We start from the raw sequence: 22,905 nt of genomic DNA on the forward strand, positions 1-22,905 counted from the left end.
CTCATCAATCTCTCTGGTATTCACTGGGCACTTGGATGACCCTTTGTCCTAAAAAATGCTCTATCAATCTTGTTTGGGCAGCAAGGGACTGCGTTCTCATCACTGTACCTGAATGCCTTGTGACCATCTTTTATTCCCAGCTTCCCTTCATTCAATTCTTATTCACTTCCCAAGGACTTTGCAGAATTCATTTCTTTTCCTACCTCCTTTCCCCTACGCATGCATTAGGAATAAAGCCTTTACTTACCTCTACAAAACCATTTAAAATTAAAAGGTGAAAAGTGTTATGCAGAAGCTTGTAGGAACCTCCTAGCTTCTCACTGAAACCAGTAGGAAGTAGACACATACCTGTGTCTGTGCAACTGGCTCTTACTATATCTATCCTATAACGATGGGGAGTTAATTTTCCCTAGCATCGGTAGTTGAAATAAGAGGTACTTAATATAAATTAGTCAACTGAGATGTGTGAATAGTTTCAGCCCACCTTTTAATTCCCATGGTGCTCACAAAGAGAACCTAAATTAATTACTTGGTCAGACCTAACTGGTTGTTTTATGCTAGGTGTAAGAAAGTTAATGGTTAATTTACTTGTGTCCAGACTGATGGATCCAGTATTAGTCTTTGCTAATAAGTAGAATATTTGGTTATAAATCACTCGAGTAACAAATATTGTCTTTTTGTAGCCTTATTATATTGATGTAACTTATAATGCTGTTGGTTTAACATGTCTGGAAAGAAACTAGGGTTCAAAAGGCTTAAAAGATTAGAGATAAAAGGAAGGTGATGTAATTCAAGAAATTGAATAATCAAAGAAATTGGGTGGTTGGTAGCTGAGCAGTCTCTGAGATAGTCTCTTAAAATAATAAATACTCTTGTTGTACTGTTTTCTAAGAGGAAGGAAAAAAGACTTCATAACACAATTTTAACCCTTCCTTATTGATATCTCTGTAAATGTTTTTTTTCAATAAATTTCTTGTAATTCAAGAAATTCCTGCATCTGTCTAGGTGCAGACAATTTTCTGCACCTAGTTCAGAAAATAATTAATTTGGATTCTTCCCTAATTTCCACCAGGTTAAAGAAAAGGTAGCTTTGAATTTATAAAAATGATTTGTTACTACTTGGTTATGCTTCAGTAATCTCAACAATATTTTAACCTGCCACTTGGGTACTGAGTATACAGTGTATTTAGCTCTGTGTGATCCCGCTTTATCTTCTCAGACTGTATTTTATTAAGAGATGAATGCTTTTACTGATATCTTTCTTCGTAGCAGGCTATACCCCTTGGTTCTATTCACAAAAGAATGTAATATCCGAGAGCTTAACAAAAATATGAGATAACATGACATTAGGACACAACTCATTTGTATGCATCTGGATTAGATTACTAACTGAGAATTGGTTGAAAGGAGTGATTATATAATTAAAACAAAACAATAACAAAAAGAAAAGAACTAACCCAAAACTCTACCCTTCAGATTTATTTATTTTTTCTCAGATATATCAATGCCTTCTCAATGGTTTCATTTCCTGGTGTTTAAATCTTGAAGTTATTGCACATGACAACACACTACCTTAAACTCCACAAAATGTGCAGAAGTGAGAAACGCAGACTGCTTTCAGGCTTTCCAGGAGCTTGCAGTAGGGATGAAATCAAACAGAAATGTTTTACCTCATAGGGAATACAAAGGAGTAAAAGAGCAGAAGTTTTCAAGGTCCTGTAAAAGTTTTTGCTCCCATTAAAACCAATGTCCTCACCGTTACTGTATGATATCTGGGGAATCTGAAGAAGCCTCCCCATGGATTCATTTGAAAAAATGCTTATAATGGCTTCACTGTTCAACATAGCAATTATGAAATATGTAGAATGAGATCTGGGGAAGACTTGGGAAGGCAACTTGATATGCACAGCATCACCAAGAACTCACTGCTTCCTCCTGCCTCTTTCAGAGGGCAGTCTTGCCCTATTATTTTTATTTTTGCTTTTATTTTTATTTTTATTTTTCTTCTTTCTCGGAGAGGAGGAGAAAGCAGCCTGACCGTTCCCAGGGGTTGGGTCGCCCCTGGGCCGGGCTTTAGCCCCCGTTAACCGCCGGTGTCCCGTTCCGTAGGGCCGCCCAGGGCGCTCTGCTCGGTACCCAGCTCACGTCGCCTCCGCTCCTCCAAAGCAGAGCCCGGGGCTCCCTCTGTAGTTCAAGAGCGGAATTGAAATCACCTCCGGGAGCTGCCTCGTCCTCGAAAAGGGAACGGCGAGGAGTTGGGTCCGGCCCCGGGGGAGCACCCATCACCAGCACCACTTTTCCCCCTGCTTCCCACTGCATCTTGGGGGGTCTTATTTATTTATTCATTTCCCGTTTTCTCCAGGACTCTGATGGGTGTACAGCAGGCCTGGCGAGTTCTAGGGTCTGTGAGCCTCAACAAGTCACTGCCCCAGGGGACTCATCTGCTGTGTCTCTGCTGGCCTGCCTGTCAATCTGTGGGTGTAGTGCTGATCTTGCCCAAGAAAATGTCTCTCTTTAAACTCCAGATGTCCTTCATTAGCACAAGCTGCCTTGCTCTAAGATGAGGGATCACAGCACATCTGAAGAACTAACAAGATGTCTGTGCACCTACAGCCCTGTGGGATTCTTGCATGATGCTCAGAGCAAGTGTGGTCCTGCACAAAATCAAAGAAATTACCAGAACAGTTAACTGAAAACATTGCTACCTCGGGCTTAATGCCTTAAGTTTATGAAAAAGTAAGACCAAGAGATAAGTCATGCACTGCTGGCCCCTAATTGCTAAAACAACATTGTCAAAAGCATATCTCGAAATGCCACAGTAGTTGTCAGTCCTGGTGAGCTAAAAGAACCATCCTGTTTCTGTCGAGTAAAAAAGATGTATTGGAAAATCAAATCATTCACAGATGGGAGATTTTCTGTACAGAGCTTATAAGATAAAGAAATATTCATGATTCCTATAAAAAGGATTTGTTCAAAGATAATTTTGCTACTGTTGCTAGGACCGGAGACCAGCAAGTGGAGCAGAGCAACTGTTTCCCTGTGAGTGCACCAGTGCATAAAATAAGACTCAGAAACAGGCAGAAAAATACGGAGGGGCTGAACAACTCCTTCTGGCTTCACTTCATAAAACAAAGTTTCTGCCACTTTCTGGCTTTGACTGATCTCCTCAGTCTCCTTGGTCACCAATGGGGTGTGTCTCAGTTCAAATATAAGGAGAGCTTTCTCTGAAATCAGGGAAGAAAGCTTCTCTGCAGTTTTCATGCTCCTTCTGTGGGTAAAACTAGGTGTTGAACTTAGAAACAGGCCACCTGCACCTGCACATGCCATTTGGGTGGTTGGTAGCTGAGCAGTCTCTGAGATAGTCTCTTAAAATAATAAATACTCTTGGCATTGTACTGTTTTCTAAGAGGAAGGAAAAGAAAAAAGACTTCATAACACAATTTTAACCCTTCCTTATTGATATCTCTGTAAATGTTTTTTTTTTTCAAATGCAGTACTGGCAGTACTAATTGATGTCTTTCAATCATGCAAAATTTACCAGAGATTCTCACTGATCGATGACACAGAGGGGAAAAGAAAGGTTGGTCATTCCTGCCTTCTTTTCACAACACATACAGCTGGTGCAGTCTGGTATGCCAGGGGTAGCTGAGAGTCACCCATAAATCATGAAATCACAGAATGCCTTGGGTTGGAAGAGACCTTAAAGCCCATCAAGCTCCAGCCCCCTGACACGGGCAGGGTTGTCACCATCTATGTCAGGCTGCCCAAGTCCCTATCCAGTCAACCCTTAACCATGCTTCCCTCTCCCCATGTGGCACTGAGTGATTTCTCTGAGCTTCAGTTTCTCAACTTGTAAAGCGAGAAAAACAGATTTGTTCCTCCTTTATATATGCAGGTTATGCTGCAGCTGAGTATTATGCACACGTTTCTGATGCATTTGCATTCTCTATTGAACGTTTATTTATTCCTTGTGCTACAGTCTGGGTTTTTTTTTGATTGTTTTGTTTTGGTTTTTTTTTTTTTTTTTTTTGTAAATCTGAAACGCTTGTGGCACACTGGTAGTTAAAACTATGCAAAAGAATAAAATAATTTTCTTTTATAACAAAGTCAAGATCTTTTTTCTTTCCATCCTTCATCTCTTCAGGTGGAGGCAAACTTGTCTATTTTTCCAAATTAACAGTTGGAAATATTGTACTTCGTATTCGTGTGGTGCCTGGAAAAGAAAGACTTAATAGTCTCCTTTTGTTTTAGTGCCCATTCAGCTTCAGATCAATTGAGTGTGAAGGACAGTGGGAGACAAGACAGTGAATTTAATGACTATGAGTTCAATATCACTGGAGAAAGGCTAAAGAAACCACCGTCAGAGGTGATGGAAAAACAGGTTGGAAAGTATAAAGCTAACATCTCAATTTCAGAATGCAAGACATAAATGAAGGCAATGATCTGAAACAGACCTTATTACTGTCCTTTCCAAAGCCTCTAGATGAAGAAAGGTAGGAGCAGATTGAAAAGTAGGGATGCCTGAACCCCTAGATCTCAGCATCTCTGACTCACTGTGAAATATCTCAGCAATGCTACGCGGGCACAAAATCATGGAGGAGGCTGCATTCCATGTTAAGCACTGTCAGACCCCTGAGTGACTGGTTTCTGAGTACTCTGTTCTTGGAGGCTCAGTTAGACATAGCAGAGACAGGCCTGAAAGTGAGCAACTGCTGAGCAACGCTTTGTTAAGATCTCTTGAAGTTGTGCAGCAGAAATTGCAGACATTGAAATCATAGAATCACAGAATCCTAAAATCATTGAAGTTGAAAAAGACCACTAAAACCACCTAATCCAACTGTCAACCCATTATTAGCATGCAGACTAAATCATGTCTCATCAAGTGTTCCTGAAATGTTTGTCCTATGTCTGTCCATGTATGTTGCAAAGAGCCTACCATATGGATGCACTGCAAAAAAAATACATGTTCTATGAGCAATTGAACTGCTGAGTGTTGAATCATAAGTTTTACATTGATATATTTTTATTACAGCTCATTCCATCGAGGTGTTTATAGAATCCTAGCACTATTTTAGGACATGATCTTACTTCCTGCAAAGTCAGCACAAAGAAATGTTGACATGCTTATTTGTAGATGTAATAGATAGTTTTTTGGTAGAGTAAGCACACCAAAGGTCTTCCTGCAGTAAGAGTGATACTGCTGATCCAAGCATAAGGTTGCTAAAAATAAACCATTTCTATGAGAATATTTTATCTGTAATTTAGTAAAACATAACGGATTGTAGCTTTCTAGAGAAATACTTATTTAATTTAAAAGTTTTTAGAATATTGTTTCCCTTCCAGGTACTATGGACTCTACAGAAGAAAAAAAATAAATAGATGCAGAGAGCTCTCGTGGTTCTTATGACCAAAAGCTGAAAACAAGCAAAACACTTTCCCTGTATTGCAAAAAATGGTTATATGACTGCATATTCTATGATGCCAATTAATCAGCACATACATTGGTTTGGAAAGTCTGGTTTTAATCCCCAGCAGCCAAAGTTGAATTACTGTTTTTATCACATGAATATTCCCAAATGAAAAGGCTGCTGAACGTGCATGAAAGATTTCTAAATTACACGCACACAAACCCAGGGTCAGGGCAAGACAGAGGATTTAATAACCCTTCTTGTTACCCTAAATGGCTCCAAAATAGCATTACTATGAAAGAACAGTGAAAAGATATTGCAGATTATCATAAGAATGCACTTGGTACTTTTGTCTGCGTTCTTGAGAAAATATTTCTAACTGGGATGCGTAAACAAAACCGCAGCAATGGCAAATATTACTTTAAATTACATCAAAACCTATCAGTGTTTAAAAAAAATCACTTTTAAAAATCATCCTCTGTACTCTGTCAAAGAATGTAAGTGAAAAATATACTAAGACATAAAATTAATGCTACTAACAATTAAAAAGTAAACAAAGCCAATTGCATCTTTGTTCTGACAAGATTACATATGCAAATAAAAAGTTTTCAGTTTAAAACTACAGTTAAACATGTTCTTTTTTTATTCTACTTCTTGTGAATTACTTCTTGTCTGATATATAGTAGTAGGACAGTAGTTAATGGAGTTAAGTCCAGATGGCGCCCCATTACAAGTGATATCCCCCAGGGTCAGTACTGGGGCCCATCTTAATATAAGTTTAATATCTTTACTGATGACCTAGATAAGGGGATCGAGTGCACCCTCAGTAAGTTTACAGATGACATCAAGTTGGGAGGCGGTGTTGATCTGCCTGAAGGTGGGGAGGCCCTTCAGAGGGATCCGGATAAGCTGGATCACGGGGCTGAGGTGAATGGGATGAGGTTCAACAAGGCCAAGTGCTGGGTCCTGCACTTTGGCCACAGTAACCCCATGCAGCGCTACAGGCTTGGGGACAACTGGCTGGATGACTGTGAAGAGGAAAGGAACCTGGGGGTGTTGGTTGATGCTTGGCTGAACATGAGCCGACAGTGTGCCCAGGTGGCCAAGAGGGCCAACGGCATCCTGGCCTGCATTAGAAATAGTGTGGCCAGCAGGAGCAGGGAGGTGATCGTCCCCCTGTGCTCAGCACTGGTGAAGCTGCACCTTGGGTACTGTGTTCAGTTTGGGGCCCCTCACTACAAAAAAGACATTGAAGCCCTGGAACGTGTCCAGAGAAGGGCAATGAAACTGGTGAGGGGTCTGAAGCACAAGTCTTACGAGGAGCAGCTGAGGGAGCTGGGATTGTTCAGTCTGCAGAAGAGGAGACTCAGAGGAGACCTCATTGCACTCTACAACATCTTGAAGGGAGGTTGTGATGAGGAGGGGTTTGGCCTCTTCTCCCAGGCAACAAACAGGACCCAAGGAAATGTCTGCAAGTTGTACCAGAAGAGGTTTAGATTAGACAAAAGGAAAAACTTTTTTTTCAGAGAGTAGTCAGGCACTGGAATGGCTGCCAGGGGAGTGGTGGAGTCGCCTTCCCTGGCAGTGTTCAAGAGGCATCTGGATGAGGAGCTACAAGATATGGTTTAGTGGCCTGTGGTAGCAATGGTAATGGGAGGATGGTTGGACTAGATGAGATTGTAGGTCATTTCCAATCTTGTGATTCTATAATTCTATGATTCTATATTTGGTGGTCTATTTCTTTGCTTTTTAAAATTTAACATAAAACTGGTCTCAGTTCTGCATTTGAAACAATGAAGGCAGACTTTTAAGCCCATGTGTCTAGGTAAGTTCTGTGCTTTTGTATGAGTAAAAGCTCCTCCGTTAGGACTCTTAGAAAATCATAAAAATAGCTGTTCGAGAGAGATGACGAATCACAGAATGGCCTGGGTTGGAAGGGACCTCAGGAATCATGAAGCTCCAACCTCCCTGCCACAGGCAGGGCCATCAACCTCTCCATTTAATATTACGCCAGGCTACCCAGGTCCCCCATCCAAGCTGGCCTTGAACACCTCTGGGGAAGGGGCATCCACAACCTCTCTGGGCAGCCTGTTCCAGCACCTGCACCTCACCACTCTCTCAGTGAAGAGCTTACCCCTGACTAACCTAAATCTTCCCACCCTCAGCTTAAAACCATTTCCCCTTGTAAAGAGTTGACTCCCTTCCTGTTCATAGGCTCCCTTTAGGTACTGAAAGGCTGCAGTGAGGTCTTCTTGCAGCCTTCTTCTCTCCAGGCTGAACAAGCACAGTTCCCTCAGCCTGTCTTCGTAGGGGAGGTGCTCCAGCCCCCTGATCATCTTTGCAGCTCTCCTCTGGACCCTCTCCGCTCTCTGTCTTTCTTGTACTGGGGGCTCCAGACCTGGACACAGTACTCCAGATGGGGCTTCACAAGAGGAAAGTAGAGAGGGAGAATCACCTCCCTGTCCCTGCTGGCCACCCCTCTTCTGATGGAAATGAATGTAGTTTATTTAGAGGACTATTACAAACATATATTTATATGCATGCATCTCTATATGCATACAGATACAATCTTTTCTTCTCTTTTTTTTAATGGATTATACTGATTCTGGCTGGAATGGAGTTAACATTCTTCATAGCGGTCTGTACAGTGCTGTACTTGGGATTTATGACCAAATCAGAGTTGATATCACACTGGTGCTTTGCTGCATAAAACTTGCACAGTGTCAGAGCTTTCTCTTTTTCCCACTTTGTGCCCTAAGTGAGCTGAGACAGCTTACCTGAACTGGTCAAAGTGATGTTCTCTATTCCATAACCTTGGGCTTAGCAGCAAGAACTGGAGGTCTAACTAAGAAGTACAAGTGGGATGGTCTTTCAGGTTGACCATTGCTTAGAGGCTGACTGGACATTGGTATACTTGTGAGATGGTGATGAGAGACTGCCTTTGTGTTGCTTATTTTCTTCTTCCTTTTTCCTTCACTTACTAAGATGTCTCAATCTTGATCTACAAGACAATACCTACAAGCTTTTGCATATTGTATTCTGTCCTCTATTCCACTGGAGATGGGGGAGTGAATGAGCAGCTGCATGCATGCTTGGCTGTTGGCTAGGTCAATCCTCTCTGACAAATAGGAATTTTGTTAAGGATAACACAGATTTAATTTTCAGAGGACATAATTAATGCTTTGGTAATTCAGTATAAACATCTTCTTATTGAGTTATACACTCTTGGAATAATAATGCCCACAAATAAAGGAGGAATATGAAGCTTCATCAGCATTGGAGCTCCCCATAATGGTGATATTAAGCCTGGAAAGATGTTCCCTGAATATGGGTGAAGAGCGGCCACAGAAGGTAGTTGTAATTGAATACTTCAAAAGGGGAAATCCTACTTCAAAAATGTTTGCTCTCAGAGAATGCTGAAGGAATGACTTATCACATGTTTGTATTCATTTCAGATAATATCAATTCAATTTCCAATCAAAAGCAAAATTTGAGAGCTGTTTAATAGCGGCTTCAGTTAAAGATTTTTTAATTAAAGTTGAATAGTAGGTAACAAACTACTATTATTAGGGCTGCTGACCCAGGTGAAGATAATTTAAGGACAGGCATGGGGATGACAATTTATACAGACTAACTAAAGAAGGAATAGAGCAAATTTTTTCTGATTAAAAATACATGTATTCTCCTGTATCATTCTGTAAGAAATTGCTTTTCACAGCAGAAAGACAGTAATTCAAGCAGCTTAGAACAACAAAAAAAGAGAAAAATATACAGAGTGCAGTATAAATGAACAATATCTGGAACCAGTAAGTTATTTTAGTGGATGAGTTAGGATGCTCTTTATCCACTACTTGGATAGCTAAAAGCACTGCAAAAAGGAGCTATATTTTACCTGCAAATTCTTCTAAATGATATTCTTTTTCAGCTTTTAGTTACATTATGTGTACTTACTTGAAACAGGCACTTTAGATATGCTCTTTTGAAAACTGAGATGATTTTTGAATTAAAACCATGGGAGCAAATGCTGGCTCTTAATTTCAGATGTGCTTAGTGGAAAGATGCACTACTTCAAAAGTTCTGAGATTCCGCATCCAATCAAAACCTCCCTGAAAGCCAAGGCATTTTGAAGTCTGCTTTTTGGATAAAATACATTTGTGCATGAATTTTAGTCTATAGTCAGAAGGTTGGCCCATGTCATTCACTGAGCATCGCTTTCCAAAGTCACTGTGAAAGTTAGATTGCTGTTAAATTGACTGTTATTTTTTTTTTTTTCCACACTTTCAGTCTGCTTCCAACTGTGTATATAGATACAGCTGAGACCAGAGCAAGGATAATGGAACTCGGTTGTTACCTGTGTTCTACCACAGTATCAATCATACGTAGTATTTGATTGTTGCAGGTGACAGCATATTTCATTAAGGGAAGTCAGTTCACCTGAACAAGCCAGTCTGTGAAGTATGACAGGTGAGTGGCTGCATCATTTGCAGTTGCAACATTCCAGCTGAGACTTTCATTCACTGAGGGAAGGGTGGGTGAGTAATTGGGATTAAAGAGCCACTAGCATCATCCCTGAGGAAGTGGCTGTCACCTTGGAACAAAACCCTTGGCTTGTTTGAAGCATATACATAACATTTACTTTAGGCTGCTGTAGTAAATTATCTTAGCTATGTTTCAGAGACCAAAGGTAACAAGTGAGGCTGGCAATTTCTGTATACAGCCAATGACAAGCAGTAGGATCCTCTAAGGGGCAATTCCGAGCATACAGCTAAATTGGCTGAAAATGGATGATGTAGTTACCTCCTTCTGTGCTCATTTTCTTTATCCATTAAAGGGAAATAATAGTATTTCTTTTTTTTTTTTTTTTTTTTTTTTTTTTCCTTTCTCTTCCTCCACTCTTCCCTTGCAACGGATTTTTATTTCAGGTATGACTTCCTCTGTCTGCACAAAGGCAATTTTAAATCCTGCATTTCCTATACGCGCACTGTGTTCTACAAGCCAACGTATCCTGTAAGCAATATGTGCTAGAAAGGAATAACACTCTAGTATTCATAACTTTGTATATCTTAGCATTGCTAACACGGAATAGAAAATTATTTTCTGTCGTCTATTGTTGTACTGATATGTCAGCTATCCTGTTTGACCTTAATGATTGAACCAATCTCCATAGAGATTGAACTGATCTCTATAGAGGAAGAGTTTATTTCTGAGATTTGCTATCCATGCATATAACATACAAAGACCCAAAAGAAAAACTCCTGTATCAAATCCACACCACAAAGCCCATATCAGTGAGCTCATCATAGGGGTGGAGGAATCCATTCTTAACAAGCTATACCAGTGTAAAACGGGCTCAGAGTAGGCATGCTAGGTACTATGGCAACAATCTAATGAAAGCTGGGAATCACCTGCTGCCTAGCCTGTCGGCTGGCTTGAATGCAAGGCACTAATTGCTAAACGACTCTGCTTTCACCAGATGCTCAAAGGCTCATTAACGTCAATGGGATAACAGAGCCATTAGCAGGCTTGTCTATGGATTGACCACGCAAGGTTTATGGAAACCTATATTCACTCAGGGCAGGTTAAATTATTTCCATACCTTAACATTAGCTGTGTGTTTTAGAGAACCCAAAGAGTGTTTTGGAAAACATTTTTCTAACTTCTCTCCTATCACAGCTCAAACAGGTTTTATGAGGCTTGCAAAGAACTTTACTGTGGCTTAGTATGTCAAGAATGAGGTCAAAGTGCATTTTTTCTGGGGTGACAACAAAAAGGGGGATGCAAATTGCGGTTTGGTGGTTTTTCTTCTTTTGATATATTACTTTTCATTTTTATATCGGTTTGTTTGATGTATTGGCTGAAATTCCAATGAGATCCTAGAAATGCATGAGATTGCTCTTCTATCATTTCTCAGATGTAGAGTTGGCCAGGCTGAGTTAGGAGAGGACAAACTGAGGGTTAACCATTGTATAGGAATGTGAGTAAGAAGAAGACCACAAGATAATGGTTAACTATTGTACAGGAATGCAGGTAAACAGGATGTGAGGTCAGATAAGAAAAGAACATCTCAAAACTCTATTGTAAACTTGACGATGTTTACTGTTTACGTAACAAACAATGGTCAGGATAAGATTACTTCTGTTGAAGACAATGAGCCTTCATCCCACTACCAGCAGGAGATCCCCAAGGCGCATGTGCAAGAGGGAGGGACCATATGCTGATGGATTCTTGGAAATGTAATGAATATGTATATGAATTCCGGGAAAATAATTGATTATGTATTAGTTCGGCCTGTATCTGTACCAAGCTTTTGCCCTATGGGGTGCAAATTAGGTGGATCTATCCCCCTTGCACACAGTATCTGTGCAGCACTGAATAAACCATACCTACTTTGTAATCTTACTTGGGTTACAGAGTTTGATTGTGCATGTCAAGGCAAATTTACTTTAAAGCCTATCATGAGGTATCTTTGTTTATTGACACTTAGGATAGAAGCTGAAATGGAGGCAGGATTGAAAAGAATCTTAGACCAGCTTAAAATGATGATGTAATTCTATTCATCATGGTCTCTGTCTGTCCTGATTCTTTTCCTCCCAAAGGATACCAAGATTGTAGTTCTCAGAGGTTGAAATAAATCTGGGCTGTGTGAACAGCAAGAGAGAATAGTTTTAAACTGAGACATGGGAAAGTTTAGGTTAGATATTAGGAGGAAGTTTTTCACATAGAGGGTGGTGATGCACTGGAACAGGTTGCCCAAGGAGGCTGTGGATGCCCCATCTCTGGAGGCATTCAAGGCCAGGCTGGACGTGGCTCTGGGCAGCCTGGTCTGCTGGTTGGCGACCCTGCACATAGCAGGAAGGTTGAAACTAGGTGATCTTTGTGGTCCTTTTCAACCCAGGCCGTTCTATGAACTGAGAAAGAATATATTGGTGCATCTGCAGGTAGGGCCTGAGGCTTAAGCCTGTTTTTGGTTGCTAATTTTGATGCAAGTCTGAAAAATGAGCAATAGTCAATTCATTATAGAAAAGAGGATTGTTTAACTGGAAAAGTAAATTGGCAAATTCCTACTACTTGCTGCAAATTACTATTAAAACAAATATTAAAATAAAACTTGTATGAACTCTATTTTTTTCCTTTAATATTTAGAAAAAGCTCTTTTTAACTGATGTCATTTTTGCTGTCTTTACTGTCACTTTGCACAGAACATTATGGAGAAGGGCTAAGCTGAGCAATCAGTGCAGCTGCATGTTCAGAGTTTCTTTTGGGGAAAATGGAATCTCTTCCTCAGTTACTGAATTCTTGAATATGTTTTGGCTGCTTCAAAAAAATAAAACAACAAAAAAGTTCTGGAAGCAGCTGTTTTTTAGAAGCTTTATAGAGAGAAAGATCTCATCTGCTTAATTTTGGATGTCTTAATCAACCATGCATGCTTGGTTTGGAAGCTTTCAGAAGTACCTGCCATTCTCTGGTGAATGAATATGCAACTTAGGCACAAGCTTAGTAGCACTCCCTTCACTAAGCTCTTGGAGCTAGGGAGTGGATAAGACATTTAAAGTGGGTAGATTGTCTCTCAGCAGCTATTATCTGCTGCAGTCATCTTTTGGACACCTGGATAGAGCCACCAGTAATCCCAGAAGCCCAATGTTAAGTTATGATTTATAACTGAATGTATCCTAATGTAGCATGTTCCATTGCCTTTTTTCCCCACTATCTGTTAATCACATCAGTAAATCCAATGCAAGTAGGAGGTGCAGACTCCTTCCAAGGGTGTTATAGAAGATGATATCTGTTGAAGACTGTTGAACTGACAGACTTAAGGGGAGTGCCTTGAAGTTAAAGGGAAGCTGTTTAAAGGCAAACCCCCACCCTCCCCCCCCCACAAAAACCCAGGTGTACGGTATGTTATAGGTGGAAACCATTGGCTATCTATATACTGCTAAGATACGTGGTGACATGATATTTATGATATTTTCCTAGTCTTGGCACTTGACCACCATCGTCAGAGTAGTCTCATGAACAGTTTTTGTCCCTATCCAAGAGCATCCTCTCACATAATTCCTAGGGGAATTAACATGTACGGGATGTAATTTCCAAGTGGCATTTTGTATGCTATGTTTGGGAGAGCCAGAGAGCACAACTGTGGATGCAGGCCTTTTCACACCAGCCAACCTCTATACCTGAGACCAATCTTGATTTATTGGAGCAGACATGGGCTCTCAGTGACTCCAAGTTCTGTTGTTGATCTCTGTCACTGAAATGGTGCTGTGCTGTAATCCAAAGAACTGTACTGCTACCAAAGTGGCTCTCTAATTTCGCAATAAATTTCAAAGCCCTTCAGCTCTAACGCTAGGTTAATTTGTATTTTGTGTTCATGCATTGGTATACTGGTAGAGCATTTGCTGAAAAAAGTCTCCCTGGGACTGTCCACTGGTTAAAATGGACATTTAAGATCAAAAAAATGAAACAAAGCAAAAAGCGAGTTAGCTAAAATGATAAATTTTGAAACAGAAAATAAATAGTACTTCAGTCAGCTGATGTTGCTTACAAGAAGAAAAGTCACTTTGGAAAAATTGTTAGTCATTTCTCCTATTACATTTTCTGGTTGACATCTGACCAAGTCTGTTGTTTGAAAAAGATAGCTATATATTTCTTATATTAAGATATTTGTTTAAATGTACCTGGTAGGAAAGTTGACGAGGAGTTTCGTTCTCAATCTTATGCAAAAGCAAATACATATAGGTAAGATTACTTGTGAATGTTGCCATCTTCACCGAATAAGACAAGAGCAGCCCTATGTATTAAGAAATGTCTCTGCAATAGTCCCCAAAGTATAAACAATGGCTGTGCTCTACCCTTTCAAGGAGATGGCTCGTCAACCCATTGATTTTTCTCAGCTCCTTGAATGATGGCGTGAGAGGTTTTGCTGTATTGTAATTAACCAGGGAAAAAGCAAATCACTTTTAAAGTTAGCCCATGCACACACTTGCTATTTGTGATATGCATGAAAATTAATTACAGTTTGAATTTACTCAACACAAAGAGAAGCTAGTGAATCACAATTTGCAGTTCATTGAATAAATGTCAGTTATTGATTTCTGTGGTTGAGCACTAGTGAGGTAATGCCATATTTGCTACTCATTAGAGGTGGCACAGCACAATATATCATAAAATGTAATTAGGGGAACATCAATCATTTAAAATATGCAGCTAAGATTAAATATATTGCTATGCACAGAGAAATGAAAGGGCTCATTAACAACATACTGTAATATGATGAGAAGAGAGCGCTTGATTTTCAAAAAAGGAATCTTCCACTGTGTTGAAGATCATGACAAGCCTCTTCTTCATATTTTAATTAAGGTTTTAATCTGATTTTCTTGTGCTGCTAGAACAGATGAACTTTCATGCTTAACATTTTGTCAAAAATATTTATGATAATGTTCGTTAAATGTTGATTAGTAGAGCTTCTCATTAAAGCTCTTTTAAGGCTGGGCAAATGTCTTTTTGAATAGGGTATTCAGTTCATCTTTGCCAAGATCTGAAATGCAATTGCTTGATCACAACTTACTCCAGCTTGTCAAGTGGTTTTTGGTATCTTGCATATGTGAAGAGGCATCAAGACGGGACAATGAGAAGCAGGGAGGGAGAGAAAAATCAAAGCTTTCCTTTGCTGTGAAGAAACTTCTTTAAGGTGCTGGTGGCGAGGTGAAAAAATAAAAGAAAAGCTAACATTCTAACACTCTCCTTCTTCTTTCTTTAGCAATGCTAGTAAAATTTCAGTCAAGGTGGTTCTTGCAGCTCTGTAAAGCGCAATTCTACTTTGTGAGCTGTTAGGAATGCTTGAAAAGTTGAAGGCCTGTAGAGAAGGCTAATTTTAGCTCCCCATGCAGTGGAAGGATTCAGTTCTTGTGAATGGTGTGAAAATGATCTTTTTACCCCTTCCTGCAGAGTCCCTCATCAGTTCTGTCCAAGGCTGCTCTTTCATCTGAGCTGCCAGGCTGAAGCAACAGCTGAGAAGAGAAGTCTCCCAGGAGGAGGAACACTACCAAATAGCTTGGTTAATTCTGCCACTTCAAAAGCTTTAAACATTTCCTTACCTGAGGGAGCACTGGATTTTATAAGTAATCTAGTTTAGAAAGTGTGGCTCTTTGAGAAAGGGCCTCATTATGCCACGTGCTGAGTAGGAGGCAGAGCTTCTGTCTAGCGGAGACTTTCTGTGTTTTTAATGATTACCAGGTATTGAGACCCTGATTGTGAAGCAAACCATACTAGCCTTTCTATTCACATTGGAAGGTTTTATCTTTCAAATATCCTTATTTGTCATCCACCTTTCTAATATTAAGGAAAAAGAAAAAGAAATCTGGAACAAATCAGCTAAAACATCAATTCTAGTTATGTATGGATTTCTTCTCCTGTTTCTCTTTTTTTTTCTTTTTTTTTTTTTTTTCTTCCTCTCTCAGGGCTGACACCTTAAATTATTGAACATCAAAGAGGTTCTTAAAAGGTTTTTCTGACTGCTTTAATGTCCCTACCCCCAGAGTCCTTTACTCAACTAGAATATAAAGCCAGTGCTAGGACTCCAGCATTCTAGAAGTTCTTGATCTTTCAGGGGAATTCAGGCCCCCTTTCAGACTTCTTATGTAGATGTAAAAGAAGCTGGAACTTTAGTCCTAGAGCAACTTATCTCTAGATCATGTTTTGCTTGCATGGAATTCAGTCTTAGAAGCTGTATTTGTGCGAATACATTTTCCATTAATTCACCATGCCTTTTCTCCATCATTTTAAATGAGCAATTTTCCCATCTCTTCTGCAATAGGTTTTCCAGAACTATGCTGATTTCCAGTGATATACCTACGCTTCTGAAAAGGGTATCAACCTGGTGTGGGAGCAAGACTGTAAATTGTAGAGGGCTACAGACTGTAGGATCGTAGGTATTTTCAGTTCATTCCTGGCCCAGCAGTTCTGTCTTGTGTATAGACACACAGAGGATGATATGTTGATTCACCTCAATGCACCTTAATTATGTTGATTTAGTTAGCTTAGGTACTCTGCCTGATTTCCACCTGTCGCTCCAGGTAGTAGATATCTTGTAACTTTCCTACGTCATGTCTGCCTGTTCCTTGCAACTATCTATGATATCTATGAGGCCTCCAAATTGGCAGAAGATGCCTATCTATGGAGAATCAATTTCCTTGAGTCAGGATGACCTGAACCATAGCCAGCTCTCTACTGTATTAACATATCCATCTCAACTTTAGTCTTCCATTATAGTCACAGGAGAAAATCATCTCAGTCATTTTAGTTTTAGATGTTTACTTGGAGTAAACTTTGGAAAAGATAAGTCATATTCTAGCAGTGCCTATTTTCCACTAGAGCCCAAATGCCTGGCTTATGTATATGGTCCTGTGCGGAGCCAGGAGTTGGATACAAAGATCCTTACAGGTCCCTTCTAACTTGGACCATTCTATAATTTTGTGGCAAAGCTTACGGAACACCTGCATTCAGTGAGGGGAGTCCTGTGCCAAGTGCTTCAAGTATCGGTTGTATGGGACAAGGTTTTGGTAGGGGGGTTGAGGGAACCTCCCTCTTTGAGTTCCAACTGGCTCTAAAAGTGGAAACTCCTTCCTCGTTTCCACTTCTTCTTAGAACTTACTTCATACGTGTTCATATCCTTTTATACAAAGGAAAAATAGAAGAACAGAAGTAAATTCCATATTCTGGAAAGTTTATTTCTACTTGGCCAATCTTATCTTGTGATAAGACATACACTAGTGACATTTTGTCCTACATAAAGTCAGAGCTCAGCTTTTCGTGACTCTTGTTATAAGATTACACATAAATGATTTTCCCTGATTGTAGTTCGTTTGTTTATTTGGCTGTATTTCTGTTTGTTTTTTTTTTCTTTGTTTGTTTTTTTTGGTCAGATTTTCTGGAATATGTGATACAAAGGCACTAGAGAAAACTTTAAACAATAATTTTCAAGTTGAATAGAGTAGTAAGTTTTAATATTATAAAGTGCTTTAGAAAAAAAAATGATGTAGACTGTGCTGGTAATGTATCTACAATAGTATTTTATGTGCATGTGTAATCAGTGGTGTTTTGGTCAATAATGGGGCAGAAAGGACTAAGTAAATTGATTGCCTACATAAAGTCAGACCCAAGACAGTAATTGTATAATTAATGTGTATTGCACAGCTTTAGCCGAAAGCTTACAGACCTCATCTACTTAGCAATATACATTTAAATAATGTTTCAAAATTCCAGAGAGAGACTACACTGTATGAATAAAATAGCATTAATCCACGTCTAGTTGAGCAGAAAGCACAGCCAGAATATATGAATTTGTATAAAGCAATCCATGGATGTGCCCCAGTGCTTTCTTACAAAGTTAGCCATGTAGGCAGCCTTTGTTAGTTTCCTTTTTATCTTTATTTTCAAATAAAAGGAACAATTAAAGCATTTAGCTAAACAAAGAAGAAAAGGCAAGGTAAAAAGAAAAAAAAAAAAGATTGTGAGTCAGCCAGACTTTCTGTATCATTCAACAGGCAGCATACAGAAATTGGGAGCTGGCCATCTTTCTCTGTAGGTAAAGGCAACAGTCTGAGCTCCACTGAACAATGACTTTTCCTAATGCATCACAATTACAGTGACAACTGTGCTAAATAACTTTCTATTGCAAAAGTGTGGAAGCTTCAAATGTGTTATTAGCTTGCACAATTGTTCATTTGGTGAGGTAGTCTGCTGGTTGAATGTTGAGCCGCAGTGCAGTGGAATGTATGCAGTCGGTCATGGAGTTGAAAGAGATTTTTAAATATATAGCATGACTTTCTGAAGGTTTAGTATTTCTTAATGCCTGCTTCCTGTATTGACAAGTAGAAAAAATTTAAAGCATTCATTCCAGTGATTTGTATAAATCCAAAAAGTGAGAAGTGTCAAAAAGAGGATTTTCCAAAGTGCAGTGTTAACTTTGATCTAAGACCAAGAGCTAAAAATGTGCCAATGTCATAAAAACAGAGTTCATAGGATAATTCCACTTGGGAGTGACCTCAGGACATCTCTAGTTCAATGAGGTTGGTGAATGGGGACTGCACTATCTTTAAAAGCCACTTCTAGTTGTATTCAAAACACTTGAGAATCACCTTTTTGTGCTCTACGCTCTTCAACTTGTTGCACCTGTACTGCTGTTGTCTATTCATACAGCAGAGTTTTGACCTTTAAGCATTTCAGGATTTCCGAAGACAGAAAAAATATTTATATGCACATAGGCACACTAACAAACATTCCTATGGTAAATGTGACTTCAGAAATGGATGGACACATTTTGAGGGTAAAGGTAACTGGATTCCACCTTCTACATCAGGGTGAGATACCAGATTTCAGAGCTTCACTGAATGCTGTTGTTGCCTCTAATGGAATCTTAGACAATAACTCATATTTAAATGTCAGTAATAATCCAGAATGAAATCCAACACTTTATAATTAATCCATCTGTCTAAATGTAGGTTTAGGTGCCATCTGATATGTTAGTGCATGTTCTATGTGCCACCTAGCTGCTAAGTCTCCTATGAGTCCTGTGTCATATCTGGCAGCTCCATGTAGATATTGTGGATATACTAAGACCCATCAGATGACATCATCTCCTATGTTCAGGTGGCTAAATCAAGACCTTAGTGTCTTCAGACAAAGCAGCTGGATAGCAATTTCTGTGTGTGCAGTGAGAGTAAAGAGACAGAAGAAAAGAATTATTGACATGCAGGTTGTCAACATTTGGATATTTAGTGTCTAATTACTAATTATTCTTTTCTTGTTCGCAATGTTGAAGTTTCAGAACAGCTAGATTTGAGACACAAATCAATAAGTCTTGCAATTGTATTCTACAGTCTCTCTCCTATTCTAGTCTAAGTGAATTTGGCAACACATACACATGCTTGAAATGTGTTAAAAAGACTACAGTGAACGGAAATAGTAATCTATGTACTTTCTCCATTTTTAGGGCACCAGTGCAAGAGAGTATTCATTCTGAGCTGAACCTGAAGATGCAAGCTTTATGATCATGTGTCAGATTTGCTGAGTACCGTGCTGAGTTGCAGACAATTATTTCTGTTATATGATGGAACATAGAGGGCTGAGGTGAGAGTTTTTGTCTCACTGATATATTGCAATCTGAGCTCAGTGACAAGAAAGCAATGTTTGCATATCTTCCTTCTCAGTATGTGGATTTTCTTTTTTTTTCTTTCTTTCTTTGTTTCTTTCTCTCTTTCTTTCTTTCTTTTTTTAAATTTACTTTTAGCTTTATTTTCCCTTCCAGCTTCTCAACAATTACTAATAACACATTGTTTGTTTTACTTAAACTGAATGACAATTTGCCATTAGGAGATGTTGATATCATCACCTTCAAAAATTAAGAAGAATAATTCACAAGCTAAGCTTCAAAACCCACAAGATTCATTAGAGGAAAGTTTTCTTGTCATTGAGAAAGCCTAGGGTGACAGGCTTGAATAAACGGGTCTGTACTGCAGATGTATAAAGACAAATGTTATTGATACCACCTCTGCAACTTCCAGGGTTTTTAGGTCATTTCTCTTTTCTTATGGCACTGGATGTAGAGTGAAGGCACCAGGAATGATCAGATGAGTTCATTGTTTTTATGAGAGAGGTGAGAGGAAGAATCAATAAAGCTGTGATGTTTGTCTAAAGAAAAAAATGTAAGAACTTTGAAGTGGTTAAGCTAGATTCTGGAACTGATAGGGGAATAAATGGTCAGCTCCTTTAGAACCAGAGGCAGGTAGCAAATACACATGGGAGTCTGGAAGCTGGATTTGCTGAGAACAGCAGTCTTGATGTCTTATCTGGAAGTGCTAAATAACTAAGATCTGATATGATCGACCCAAAGGAAATAAGAAATGCTCTTGCCTTTAAGCATAATTAATGAAGATAAGCAATCATGTTATACTGGTGATTGCAGTAGCAATAGATGTAAGCAATAGGCTTATATCTGAAGAAATTGCAGATGATTTACTTCTTGGCTGAACCTGGGAGAAATCACAGGCATATATTCTCATTATTTACTCAGCTTAGCATTGAAATGAGTAAAAACCTCAATGTTTTTCAGCCCTTCAGGAATGTGGACATTTAGCAATTTACCTGTAGAATTGCAGCTCCAGTTCCAGAAAGATAAGAAAAGTGGGGTACAGATCTGGTTAATCTAGTGTGGAAGAATTTCTTCTTTCCTTTGCGCTTTCTAAGAAGTGATCCATGGACATCAGAGCTCTGGAGAAGGAGACTACCAACGTAACAGCTTGAGTGGACTGCTTACAGGTTTACCTCAAAAATGATGTCATGAATGTGCAGCTTTAAGATGTTTTCACACCAGAGTTTTAAGTTTCATACTGTTTCAGTCTATTTAAATTAGGACATGTGACTCATGGTCTAGAACAATAAAGAATGCAGTGAAGTGAGATAATATCACAAAACAGAAAAAATAGTTCTCAAGGATGTAGGAGGAAGCTATGCTGTTTTCTTTTTCCGTAGAATCATAGAATCATAAAATAGATTGAGTTGAAAGGGACCTTTAGGTCACTGAGCTCCAATCCCCTTGCCATAGGCAGGGCTGCCGCCCAGCAGCTCAGGCTGCTCAGGACCCCATCCAACCTGGCCTTGAGTACTTCCAGGGATGTGGCTCCCACAACTGTTCTGGACAACCTGTGCCAGTGCCTCACTGTCCTCTGAGAAAAAAAAAATTCCTTCTAGTATGTAATCTAAATCTCCCTTTTAGTTTAAAGTCATCCCCTCTGGTCCTATCACTGTTAGAGTGTGTAAAAACTCAGTCAGCCTCCCATTTATAATAAGTTCCCTTCAACTACTGGAAGTTCACAATGAGGTCTCCCAGGAGCCTTCTCTTCTCCAAGTTAAACAAGCCCATCTCCTTCAACCTGTCTTTGTAGGAGAATTGTTTTTTCTTTCTTTCTTTCTTTTTCTTTAAGGATATTTTCTCTCTTGTCATGCACTTAAATGTATGGGATTATTTTTTTATGACCACGCATATGTTCTTCATCCCCAGATCTACAAACATATGAGCAACAATGGGCAAACCCTAGTCCTCTCATATTATGCCTGACATAACAGATCGTGATGAAGTTCAGTGATAACTGTCCTGGAAAACTCAAGGACAGAAGCTGTAGGCTCTTATGTCCCTTTGCTCATAGCATTTGTTAGTTAGACAACTATATGTACTTACATTTGGGAGGCATCACAGAAGTATTTAAAAGAATTAAGATGAATTATTGGACAGGCAAGTATGAGAATATGTAACTGATGAGTCTCAGCTGTGCTGAAAATGCAGGAGCCGTCAAATCTCCATGGAAATCTTGTAGCTGCATTTTGAAGCTTATGCACCTCTCTCATGAATGCAATTATTTAGGTTTTACTTTAAAATAACTGGAAAACTTACAAGCATGACTTCCAAAACAAACCTGGCAGGTACTCTCAGCAGCTGGGAGGGCGAATATAAAATAGCATATTTTCAAATCAATAAATTGTGTGAAATTCAAGTGCTGAGGAGAAAAACAGGGCCTGATGATTAAATGTAGAGAGCTGTCATTGCTGCATTATATTAAAATAACTTGCTTCTAGCAAACCACACACTATTTCTTTCTTTAAATCTGTCAGTTTTTCAGGAGTCTGTTACTCCGGCTGGCTGCATCAATAGCTTTGGAGCTATGTAAGTTTCACAGTGAAGAGGGCACTTACAGAAGGACTTTGCATGAACGGTGGGGGACCCCGTTAACCACTGAATATCCACTGCCATGTGCAGGTCATATTTCCCTGTGCCTTAATGAGACTCGGTACAACCAGAAATTGGAAGTAGAAATAATTTTCAGATGCATTTTTAAGTCACAGCAAAGCTCTGGGCAGAACAGAACTCATTTGTTTATGGATTGTTATCATTAATAAACAGATCAGAGACTTATTACTGCCTCAAGCACAGCACTTTTAATAATGTCCAAGGCAGATAGCTGTTAAAGCTGCAAACAGCAGCACAGTGGAGCTGGCCTGAATGAGCAGAAGAAAGAGAAATAGCACGTCAATGGCAAAGTCCCTGACACTCGGAGAATGAACAGAGGTTTCTCATTATAAAGACTGCTCTTTCTTTGCACCCTTTTCTCCCTGAAACAGACTGGTGTCCTCCAATAGATCTCCATTAAGTTTGTGCTTTTTCTTGAAGCTAGAGGCATATTCTCTTCTACTTGACCTCTGGGATTTTTCTTTACTCCACAAAGGGCAGCTTTAATATGTCTTTGTGAGAAGTGATTTTCCTGCCCCATGAAATTTTGTGCCTTAAAAATCGAACTGAACTGCCTTTTCTTTCCACAATGATTTATTTTATTGGTGTGTTTTTCACAACCAGACTATCAGGTATTTTGGAGATAAATATCTGTATGGTTTTAAATAGGTGTGTAATAGCATAATATATACATCTCTTTTTTCCCTGGTTATAGGG

Source organism: Lagopus leucura, unplaced genomic scaffold, assembly GCF_019238085.1.
Source record: "Lagopus leucura isolate 7727_CA_CO unplaced genomic scaffold, USGS_WTPT01 Super-Scaffold_100001, whole genome shotgun sequence".
NCBI classification, from domain to species: domain Eukaryota; kingdom Metazoa; phylum Chordata; class Aves; order Galliformes; family Phasianidae; genus Lagopus; species Lagopus leucura.